Source organism: Ailuropoda melanoleuca, chromosome 14 (genome assembly GCF_002007445.2).
Source record: "Ailuropoda melanoleuca isolate Jingjing chromosome 14, ASM200744v2, whole genome shotgun sequence".
Classification (NCBI taxonomy): Eukaryota; Metazoa; Chordata; class Mammalia; order Carnivora; family Ursidae; genus Ailuropoda; species Ailuropoda melanoleuca.
Window position 1 is genome coordinate 31,149,457 of NC_048231.1, and position 12,080 is coordinate 31,161,536.

Genomic DNA, 12,080 nt, shown 5'->3' on the forward strand with positions numbered 1-12,080 from the left:
ATTGAATCCCCGGGGCCGAAGACTCACAGCATCCATCCACACACCCAGCCGTTCACATAATGTTTGCTGAGCACTTACAGAACCACCCTCCAAGTACATGTTACCCACATCGTCCATTAAAAAAATAAGACAGAAAGGGATGAGGTAACTTGTCCAAGGTCACTACCAATGGGGGCAGGCCCAAGGGAATTCTGACCACAAACTCTTACCTATCCCCTTCCCCAGGGCCACCACACCTCATTCTTCCTTCAGCACGCTGACCCACCCAGGGCCTGGACCCCCAGGGCCTCCAAGCTTCGTAGGCCTGTGCTGGGCTCAGGGAGGGGATGCTTCACTAGAGGTCTTCAAGACTTCTCAAGTCCCAAGTGGCTGCAGATACTCTGAGCCTGGCAGGGTTAGAAAGTCAAGGGAGCCTCTGGGTGATGGGGCAAGCAAGGACACACAAGCCCACGGGGATGGACAAGATGACCCCCCCCCCAGTTCCAGTCACGGGGAATGCACCTTGCAGAGGGCTATGGCTTCCAAGTACGAGGGGCCTGATGGCTTTACAGCAAGTTCTCAGCCAAGCCAATAGGCCACGACCTTGGCCTACAGAAGCCAGGGCTCCAAACACAGCACAAAGTGACAGAAGGAGGAGCTGCCAGACCTCGGCAGCCACCAGGGCTGTCTGGACCTGACTCTTGTCCTCCCAAACAGACCACGAGGGTCTTGAGGGCCCCTGACTCTAGGTGTCTACAGCCGAGCAAAATGCAGGATGAGAGAGTCAGAGACCCACAAGGGTGGACAAGGAAAGAAGGCACAGGGACAACAGTCCCATAGACAGGCTTCAGCTCACCTCATCTGGCCGTCCCCCAAAGCTAAAAGCCTGAGCTGCCATGAGGCAGAGGTCTCCATCTGAGCTCCCAGCCAGATGAATTCAAACGCCGCCGCCAGCCCCCTGCCAGCGCCCCACACCCTCACCGCGTGCTCCCTGCACTTCCTACAGGAGATTTCAGATTGAGCGCTGCTGACTGACCTGGATCCCAACCTCCGTCCCCGACGGTCAACCTGAGGTTGGTGCCCAATGCCATGTGGCATCCTCCTGACCCACCAAAGCCTCACACACGCACAGTGTGCTCAGCACCCGTGGTGACGGAGGTGAGAAGAGCACCGTGAGAAGAGCACCCAGCAGGCTACCAGGGTGAGTATCCGCATTCAGCAGAAATGACGGGAAAATGCAAAAATAAAATGAAGTGAGATGCGTCCCATCTGACAAACTCTCAAAACATCAAGAACTCAGTTAATAGCCATCCACGCTTCTGCTCTTTCGGATTTAAATAAAACAGAAACCACTACCAGTTCACGAATCATACATAAAAGACCGTCCTTTATTCGGTTCTTGTTTCTTGAAAACTCGGTTTGTGTGGGTGGGAAATGGGGACAAGAGTACCTGCTTCACAGGGCTGTGTTTTCATCCATGCATTCACTCATTCACCCAGGCACTCGTACATTCATTCATTCCTGCTAAGTGAATACTCTGTGCCTGGCACGGCCCAAGCACTGAAGACATAGGTAGACAAGATGGCCAAGTCCCCGTTCTCAGGATCTCATACTCTAGTGGGGGGGGGTGGACAATAAACATACAGAAATACATAAAATAACTCCAGGTGCCATCAAGCATTACATCAATAAAAGCAATGTAAAGAGCATGATGGGAAGGGTGGGGATCCTAGTCAGAGAAGGCCTGTTAAGGGTTCAGTTGTGTTCCCCAAGAACGTTCCAGTGAAGTCCTATTGCCTAGTATCTCAGAACGTGACCTTATTTGGCACGGGGTCATCACAGATGCAATTAGTTAAGATGAGGGTACTGGGGTAGGGAGGGGCCCCTCATCCACTATGACTGTGTCCTTACAAAAGGGGAAATGCGGACACGGACATGCACTCAAAGAAAATGTCACGAGAAGATGAAGCTGGAGATCACGGTGACGCGCCTACCAAAGACGGCCAGCAAAACCAGACACGTGGGGGGTGGGGCATGGAACGCATTCTCCCTCGTGGCCTCAGAAGGAACCAACTCCACCCACACCTGGTCTCGACTTCTGCCTCCAGAACTGTGGGACAGTTCTTTTCTTGTGTGGGCCCCCAGCTGTGGAAATGCATTACAGCAGCTGAGGGAAATAACGCAAGGCTCCCTAGGGAAGCACCATCCAAGCAGAGACCAGAACGAGAAGAGCCCAGGAAAGATCCGCGGGAAGGGAGTTCCCAGGAACCGGGAAAGCCAGTGTGGAGCGGAGGCTGCGTTGAGTGGGTCTCAGGGTGAGGGGGACAAGGAGAGGGGGCAGCTTGTGCAGAGCCTCCAAGGGCCAGATCAGGAGTTGGGAATGTGTTCCCAGGGTGGGGGGAAGCCACCGGAGGGCGGAGGGTGCTGGGCAGGGAGCTGTGCTCTCGGCTCCCTTTGGAGAGACCACTCTGGAAATTAACACTTGTGAGGCGTCAACACCCTGCCTAGGACACATAAGCACTAATACTTGGCACTCGGTTACTGTCATTTTTATGGTCCCCACATAACAAGAGGCTTACAGGTAAGACCTTCAAACTCCAGGATGCTTCACAGAGTCCCTGGTCTGTAACCTGTGGGCCCAGTCTTTAACATGAGGGCCCCGGACCCCACCGAGGCCTCCAGGTCTGGCTCCAAGAGCTCCTGGCATGAGAAGAGCCACCCACCCCTCGCTGAGAACCCCACTTCATGTCCCAAACCGTTGGGCTCCCTTCTTCCCCACCCGACCCTGGCTCACAGCCCGGGCTGTTTTTTTCTGCTGACAACGGAAAACACATCTCAATGTATCCTTTATCTCCACGTTCCTCCCAGAATGGCAACGGGCAGCTCAGGCCACAAACGGCTAAGCATTCTCCGAGCCAAAAATACACACTCTCTGTGCACCCCTTTAACAATAAGGCAGGAAAACTCTGAGTCAAACTTCTACAAAGCCCGCACAGATTACACTTTAAGCCCCAAAGCAGTACTCTTTCTATATTCACTTATTTCCAGTCCAAAAAGGCCATTCCTTGAGGCAGTTTCCAAACTGGCATTTGATGTAATATTAATGAAAGGGCTTTTTAAAAAACTTAAACACATTCCATGAAAAAGAGAAGTCTAGGAATCAAAATTGCTTGGAAACGTACTGGCTTAGGTCAACTTAAACAGGTGTCTTTAACAGAGGACTTCGTGGGTACTTAAAAACGCCCGTGTGGGGGCGCCTAGGTGGCTCAGTCATTAAGCGTGTGCCTTAGGCTCAGGTCATGATCCCAGAGTCCTGGGATCGAGCCCCACATCAGGCTCCTCCGCTGGGAGCCTGCTTCTTCCTCTCCCAATCCCCCTGCTGGTGTTCCCTCTCTCGCTGTCTCTCTCTGTGTCAAATAAATAAATAAAATCTTAAAAAAAAAAAAAAAAAAAAAAGAACCACTCCTGTGTGCTGGAGAGACACACAGGGGGATCCCAAACTCACTTGGAAAAATTCTAGAGAATAATGCCAGGTCACAGAAATTTAGAAACTTGACTGAATCACCACAGGAGATCCTAGAAATTGCATGTGACCCACCCTGGCTCTGCCAATGCAAGGAAATCCCCAGGAAGCACGCACATACCAGCAGCGAGGGGGCAGCCTGATGCCCTTAACTATCTCCTGCTTCACGATGTCCTGGAGCAGCACATGATGACCTGGGCGGGCTGCAAGGGCTCACGGAGGGATACCGCATCCTACAGATAGTGATGCACTCTGTGGCTCCAAGCAGCTGCTCGTAAGCTCAGCTTTTAAGCTCAGGTCAACAAGCGACAACAGCCAGGACATCTCATGTCCTTGTCTTCAGGGTGAGCCTGGGCCTTCTGTAAAAGGCTTGATGGGTGTCCTCTTGCTGTGGCGAAGGCTGCTCAGGAGCCACGCAGGAGGCTAAGACACAGAGATGCCGAGAAGAAACTCAGAGTGAAAGCAGAGATGTGAAAAGGCCCTCGGGTCACGTGAAAGCTATGGCTTCCTAGAGCAGAGCGGCGGGGCGAAACCGGGCACGGGCTTTTCCAGGGTCTACAAATTAAATCAGCAAATGCAGACTTGTGCCACACATTATGCCCCAAGGCTTATATTACAACAGTCCTACAGGTAAGAGGAGGACTCCTGGGTCATCTGAACCAAGCCTAGAAGCTGGGGGGACACGTCAAGGAAGGTTTCTTGGTGTGGGTGATGTCAAGTTTACACTGATCGTACATCAGCACAGGTGCGCCTCACGAGGCTCAAAGCAACAGCCATTGCATCAACTGGCAGGGTTACCTCGCCCCATGTGGTTACTTCTTCCCATCTTCCCAGGCCTTTATCTATGGTGTCAGCCACGGACTCACTCTGCCCCTTCCCACGTCCCTCAGCACCTTCCCTGGGCCAGGCCCCATGCTGGGTCCAGACACAAGAACCAGGGCCGCTAGGGCAAGGAGAGAAAACAGAACGCTCATCCGTTACCAGGGACCACCAACCAGGGTGGCCAGGGCAGGACTGTAGGATGTGTGAAGGACTAGGGAGCCAAGGGCAGGGGGAGTCCCTCCTGCTGGGAAAGAGGGTAAGCTCTGTCAGGGAAGAGGCCATGTCAGAACCCGCTCCTGAGTATGGAGCCCTGGGGTCAGGTCAGACAAGAAGTGGGAGGCCGTTCCCTGGGCCTCAGGAGCCTGAGAGGGTTTGTGAGGGGAGAGAAGAGCCCGGTGTGCGTGTAGCAGGGTAAGTCCAGGGCACAAGAGGGCTCCCAGGCAGAGCACAAGGGTAAACAGAAATGTCTAGAGCCAGGGCAATAATGGGTGGGTGGGGGAAGGCAGAAATATACAGTGACTGAGTGGCCAGGACCAAGGATGGGGTGGGTGCATACATAGGACAGATTCCGGCCATGGGGTCAGGGAGGGAGTGCTGGCCGAGCCTTTCCCCAAAGCCAAGAACAGGGAGAAAAGTGTGGGCTCTGATACCAAAGTGTGAGCCCCCTAAAGCAGTCTAGTATTTTCCTGGTAGGTCCCTCCTAACCCCTGACCCAGCACCTTCCTCCCAGGTGCCCTCCCTCGGCATCCCACCGGAGCAGGCCCCCAGGAGCTGACTGATTTAGGAAGTAGCTTCCCCCTCAGCATACAGGGGCCTGCAGCAACCAGTGGTTCCCATGGCAACCACCCCTCCCTCTCTGCAGAAGAGGAAGGCACGGAAAACCCATATCAACCAAGGGCAAAGAAAGCCACTGGGTTTACTGGAACGCAAAGAGGCTCCTGAGTTCCTTGCTCCTGACGCAGATAACTCTTCTTCCCTCTGGGATCCCACAGGCCTCCTCAGAAAGTGACTCTAGTCTCTCTACCTAGTTATGCTGTTACTCATTTGTGTGGTTTTCCAGAACCTTCCACCAGGAAAGGAACTAGGAGGTGGGCTCTACCACAGCTCCAACTGTCCTGGGTTGGGATGATCTGTCTGCTACACCACCCCCATGAGAGGGCAGGATGCATCCCCAGTCACCTGGGTACTCCCGAGACCTGGAACCCATATGAGGTGGGGACATGGCGATGTCTGTGGCTGGCCGCTCTCTCCCAGGACAGGGCCTTGCTCTCCCCTGCTCACCATCCCCTCCGAAGCAAATACCGCCAGCCGGCTGCAGAGGGTCTCTGGGACCCTGGTCACACCACTGCACGGTCATTCACTCAGCACATGAAAACTCACGGTGTACCTAAGCCCAGGCAAGCGCAGACGCGGCCACCATCGGGGCAATGAGGCAACAGAGGATGGGGCTCTTCCAGAATGACCAAAAAGAATGCAGTGGGGGCTCAAAGGAAGGTGCACGATGATTCCAGTGGGGGTCAGGACGTCAACTCAGAGGAGGTGGCTGGTGAGCTGAGCTGAGAGGACGGTGGGCCCACTGCCCTCATGTGTCACCTGCCAGCAAACACCAAGCAGGCCCATGCCAGGGCCGCAGACGAAAGTGCTATGGAAATTGGCANGGGGGGGGGGGGGGGGGGGGGGGGTGTCAGCAAATAGCAGAACAGACACCACTGTCTTGGAAACGATGTAGAGAGAGCAGGACTGGGGGGGAGGGGGAGGGACTGGGGGCAGCACAAACCAGCATAGCTGTTCCCGATTGGGGGGGGGATGGGAAGCAGCAATCTGCTGGGCACTCCCGACGCCATCCAGGGCAGCAACAAGCTCAGGCTGGCTGGTAACAGGGACCCCTGCAGCTCTGCATCGGTCCAACGCTCCTCGGTACGAGGAGACAGCACAGCCAGGATTCAAACAAGCCCAGGTCAGCTGCGAACCGAAGGCCAGGACCCTGAGCATCCACAAAGGTCTATAAAGGTACGAGGCCTGCGGCCATGGACGGTAGGGCCTGCATATTCCAGACAAAACTTGGTGGGAAGGGATATGTGGTGCCTGCTGGCCCTGCCCCCCCTTCCCAGCCCTGAACTTGAGTGTTCTGATGACCAATTCATGACTTTCTTATTCCCAAGGAGCATCCTTAGAGAGGACAGAAACAGGTGGGGAGGGGGTGTTCACCAAGGCCAGGAAATAGGCGTGGTCAGTGAGACCCCTTCCCAAGGGGCTCCCAGTCAGCAACCAGGACAGACAATCAGACGGATGCCGTCCACATCCCACGGGGAGGGGAGAGCTCCCTGCAGCATGGAGCCCCGTCCCAGGATGGCCGCACAGGGACAGAGAACTGAAACATGCAAAGGGCACACGGTCAAGGCCACAATGGATAGCCTCTCTGTGACAGGATGAGAAAATCTGCAAAAGTCTCCTTGAGGTTTAAGATAAAATCAAAGACACCAAGAGAACGAACAGAAATGTGACAAGCACCTCAATATGCATGACTTCCTCTAAGACACTGGCTGGGCAGGTGGCCCATCGGACCTGCAGGCCCTTGCTGTTTGCAAGCAGCATCCTCCCCGCTAGCTCCCCGACAAGCCTGGCCAGCTTTCTGCACCGCCACCTGCCTGGAGAGGGAGGCACAGGGCCCATCAGGAGAGCACCGGGCTCTTGCAGCCAGCTCCGATAATTACTTCCCTTCCCGAGGCCCTGGAACACGGACGCTATTCTCTAGGCTCCGGGATCACGATCAAAAACCATGTGCTGCCCTCACTCCCATCATCTCAATTCCAGGGGCAGGGGGAGGACAAGGCTCCAAGAACTGGGAAATGCTACGAAAAATCTCCCCAGCACAGAGAGGAGGAGCTGGGAAAGGCGCAGCTTTGTAGAAGGAGGAGGGCCTACCTGCCAGGGAGTGCAACCTCCACTGCTGGGGAGCTGGGAAAACCACAGGACGCAACCTCCTGCCAGCGATGACCCCACTGTCCTACCCACCCCCACCCTCTCAACACTGCTCCTTTGCTCCTGGGCAGTGGCCCCACTTGCCAGGGCTGGTTCTCCAACAAGGCCACCCCTGAGGGCTGTTCCCCTACTCCCTGGGTGGCTCCCTACTCTGGGGCATAGCGCAGCAAAGTCTGTCCCAGTCCCTGGGGGCCCCCGGGAATCCACTGACCAGAGCAAACCTCCCTGCCAAACCCCTGACCCCAAGGCAAAGCCACCTCTGTGTCCCCTGTGTGGTCGGCAGGGCAGTACTGATGGCAAGAGAGGACAGAGCTTCCTCATCTCAGAGGTCAAATCCTACCTGCTTGTTTTACACGAGCGGGGGCGGGGGNGCGGGGGGGGGGGGGGGGGGGGGGTTGCTGGGAGGGTCCTGCCTTCCTTCCAAAGACATGACCAAGGGTCAAATTCATACCAACACCTAACAAAAATTCAAATTTTGGTAAGGATTGTATTAAAGGTATTTCAAGGGACGCCTGGGTGGCTCAGTCGGTTAAGCGTCTGCCTCCAGCTCAGGTCCTGATCTCAGGGTCCTGGGATCGAGCCCCACATCGGGCTCCCTGCTCACTTTTTCCTCTCCCTCGGCTGTGCACCCTTTCTCTCTCTTTCTCTCTGTCAAATAAATAAATAAATCTTTTTTAAAAAAGGTATTTTGGGCGCCTGGGTGGCTCAGACGGTTGAACGTCTGCCTTCGGCTCGGGTGATGATCCCAGAGTCCTGGGATCCAGTCCCACGTCGGGCTCCCTGCTCAGCGGGGAGTCTGCTTCTCCCTCTCCCCCTGCTTGTGCTCTCTCTCTCTGTGTCAAATAAATGGATAAAATCTTTAAAAAAATAAATAAATAAAAAATTTAAAAAAGGTATTTTGAGAGGCACCTGGGCAGCGCAGTTGGTTAAGTGCTGGACTCCTGATTTTGGCTCAGGTCCTGATCTCAGGGTTGTGAGATCGAACCCCAAGTCAGGCTCCACACTCACTGGCATGGAGCCTGCTTAAGATTCTCTCTCTCCCCCCTCCCTCTGCCCCTCCCTACCACACGCCCCGTGAGCTTGCTTTCTCTCTCTCTCAAATAAATAAATAAATCTTTTTTAAAAATAATAAGAAAGAAAGAAAAAGAAAGAAAGAAAGAAAGAAAGAAAGAAAGAAAGAAAGAAAGAAAGAAAGAAAGGCATCTCGAGAAACCCAAAGGTCAGGTCTCAGTGTCACAAGGAAATGGTAGCTACAGCTGAAGGCCCAGCCAGGCTTCCAGCTCCAGGCTTCAACCCCAGGACGGAGCAGCCTGAACAGCAGAGCCACCGGCACATTCTGTCCCCACTTCACCAAGGGGAGCCAGTCCTGGGACCGAAGTAGACCCAGCTAGAGACCGCAGGGCTGGGACACAAACCTGGATTCCAGAAGGTGTGGTCTGACAGCCCAACATAGAGCAATGCCACTGGGCACCCCAGAAAACCCCCAATGGGACATGCAGCTCACCCAGGAGCTCAGATTCTAGAATGTCCCAGAGTGGAGATGGTGAAAATCCAGCAGTGTGGGAAGAAAGCAGATGTGGGTATAATGTAATGCAGCTTAAAAAAAAAAATTCAGATCAAATTAACAAAGGCTCATTGTAAGAGATGTTTAAATTCCAAGTTACTTATTCCCATGAGACAATTCTTCCTCCATCTCCGGGATAATGAAGAGTATTCTGCTATATATCCCTCCAATTTTAGATACATTTTGCCCCAAATTGGCATCATAATACAAAAACAGACTTGAATCCGACTTTTTAATTAAACGTGCTATAAGGAACATTCTCCTGTGAGATTACGTATTCTTCTAACAAAATATCATTTAAAGATCGAAAAAAATTAAAAATTAAAAGATCAGTAAAGCATAACTTATTTCATTACCTCCCTTCCATTTACCACATGGTTGTTTGAAATTGTACAATCATAAACAGCAGTGGGAAAGGATGAAATCGCACCCCATCTCCTCTTTTCAACAAGAAGAGTGGGGGTACACGTTTAAACCTGAACAAACATTTTTCTGAAAACAAACAGGTCAGCTCCAAGCAACTACCTGAAAAATGCATTTAGTGGAAAACCTCACTTCCTAGTCATGCTGGAAAGGAAGACATTCAGTAACAATTCCTGTGACCTGGGACCTTTTTCTTGCTCAATCCTTCTCTGAAGCCCCAAAACAAGACATACCCAAGTTCTGGAATGAGTTCGCTGGGTTACTACCCCTGATCCATGGACACTGCCAGCCACTGTGGCGTGTTCCCGCAGCCAGCTCTCATGGGGGCACTGCTGAATCGAAGCCCACCACCAACTCCCCTTGTCCTCCCAAGTGAAGCCTGGAGTTCCGGGGTGCCTGGCTCCGCAGCCGGGTCTGGCCCCAACCTGCCTTGGGCTCCCCTCCTCCCACTTCACTCCATGCACCTGCCAGCCAAGCAAGACTACCACTCGCTGCTTCCCAGAAATGCCTTGCACCCCCCACCTCCTTATTTCCAACACACTTTCCTGGATCAACTTCTATGGGAACCCTCCTCCTCCATTCTGTGCCTGTGCCTTTGTGACCCTAAGGTGCTTGATGTCAGACCCACAGACCCTGAGCAGGCGCTGAGCCCTGCTGTGGGCAAAAGGAGGCACCAACCCTTCAAGGGTCATTGTGACATCACTCTTGACAGCCAGCAGCCTCCCAAGTACCCGCCGCGCCCTCCCAGCTCAGCATTCCTCACCCCCCACCACCACCCAGGCCGGCAGTGCCAGGCCTGAGCTAACCAAGCTAACAGCACTTCTCCCGGCTTGGGCAGTTAGAGTACACTACAGCCAGGGGTGGAGGGGGGAACGCAGTGCACTTTCACTTCCCCTCCAGGACCTCCTCCCCCCTCGCTGGCCCCACCCCGCAGGGACTCTTCCTCCCAGGGCCCTGCTCTGCAGACCTGCCCACTCTCCATCCGACTCCCTGGATAAGGTCCCAGGACACGCTGGTGTCCCCCATGCCCGACCACACTGGGAGGTACGTCACGCCCCGGGCAGGCCAATGACGAATACCCAGTGCATCTTCTGTGTTCACGCAACGTTTTGTTGCTTTCAGGTAAAACTGACTTAATTTTAAAAACTCCAGAGTCACACATCTGGCAGGCTCTTTTCATCCTCATCATCTCCTTGGAGAAGAGACAGGTGATTTCACAGCCATTTACGGATCAGAGAACGAAGACTCGGGAGGGTGTGTATGAGGGTGGACAGTAGCGGCCTGGGCCCATCCCAGAGGCTTCCCAAAACAAGGGTCACCTCCCACTGCAGCAGCCCGTGGGGCCTGCTCTAGACACAAGGATCCGGGGGAGGGGCACAGGTCTTTGCCCCTCAGGCCAAGCCTCACCTGCACCAACTCCTACCAACAGCAGAATGAGGTCCAAGTCCCCGACCAGAGCACACAAGATGCTCTGTCACATCGCCCTGCCCACCACTCTTGCCTGGGCACCCCCACAAACACGGTACAGGCTGGTCACCCCAAACGCCGCTCTCTCCAAAGGCCGACACTAGCTCAGGCCTCAGCGGCCTGTCCCCCCTCTCCCTGGCCTCCCTGGTGAGCTCCCGGGGCTCTCCAAAGGGGCTATTCAAACGCCCTTCCATGGGAAGCACGCCTGAGCATCCCAGTCTACCTGGCACAATGCCATTCCCTCTCCCCCAAGCCCATGTCCCTGAGGGGCGTGGTCATGTGGGGATGTGGGAACTGCTGGGGAGACAGGGGGACCGGTTAGACAGCCCAACCCCCCGGCTGGGTGGCCTTGGAAACAGGTGAGTTACCTTCACCGAGCCCAGCTCCTCCGATCACACTTCCTTCACAGGGGGTCGTAGAGATTAAACAAGACATGCGACTCCCCAGGCTCAGGGCAGAAGCTCCATGAACACACCTCTTCTCCCCCCCACTCCATACAGAGCTGGGGTCTTGCACAACTGCCACGAACCTGACCCCCCAGGGGAGTGTTCTGTGCCCACCTTGGGTTTTCCTACCTCCCCGTCTGCAGGCCCCGGGGCAGGCCATTCACTCACCAACAATACCCAGCATCTAGCGTCGGGTGAGCACGGACGGCACACTCACTTTCCTGAGATGGTGATGGGCCAAGCATGTCCTCAACCCTTTATTCCTCACAAAGACCCTACCAGGCAAGCATCACTGTCATTTACATTGTGCCCAAGAGGACAGAGACCCAAAGAGGCCAGGCCACCCTGGCAAGTGGCACAGGTGGGATTTGAGTAAAGCGGGATGACCCGCTTGATAAAATGAATGAATGAATGAATGAATGAATGAATGAATGGAACAATCCTTGAAACTGGATTTTGTGTTCTCTCATCACACACACTTTGCCCAAACCTTATCCACAACCTCCTTCCTCCAGGACTTCTATCCCACAAGGTCCTTTCGAACGCCCCCTCCCCCAAGAAGTCTTCCCTGACCCTTCCTTGCAGGCAGAGGTGGCCATCCTCTTCCCCCTCCTTGCTCTCAGCACGTGTTACTCTGAGTCCCAACGACCAGTGGGCTTTGTGATCACAGAACTGACCAGGAGCTGACATGAGCAAAAAGAGGCCTCACTACAAGGCCAGTATGCAGCTCAGAAACCTCAGGAAACCAAGAGAGCCACACCCAGAAATAGGACCTCAGCAGTGAGGGAAGCCGCCCCAGAAGCACAAGGCGAGGGGGCCCTGCAGCCGTCAGATGAGGACCCGCTGCGCAGCCCAAACCCAAGCACGCAGCATG

The 12,080-nt window shown here is 54.4% G+C and overlaps 1 protein-coding gene across 9 annotated transcripts in view; it reads right to left on the reverse strand.

Annotated features, from left to right (window-relative positions):
* ITPK1 (inositol-tetrakisphosphate 1-kinase) overlaps positions 1 to 12,080 on the reverse strand; it is a 165,094-nt gene that overhangs the window by 81,590 nt on the left and 71,424 nt on the right. The window contains exon 1 of one of the 9 annotated variants that reach the window (XM_034642110.1): positions 3,624 to 3,639. The exons of the other annotated variants lie outside the window; for them this stretch is intronic. The gene's annotated coding sequence lies outside the window, so the exon portion shown is untranslated. Of the gene's footprint in view, positions 1 to 3,623; positions 3,640 to 12,080 lie in introns of those variants that run through there. 9 annotated transcript variants of the gene reach the window in all.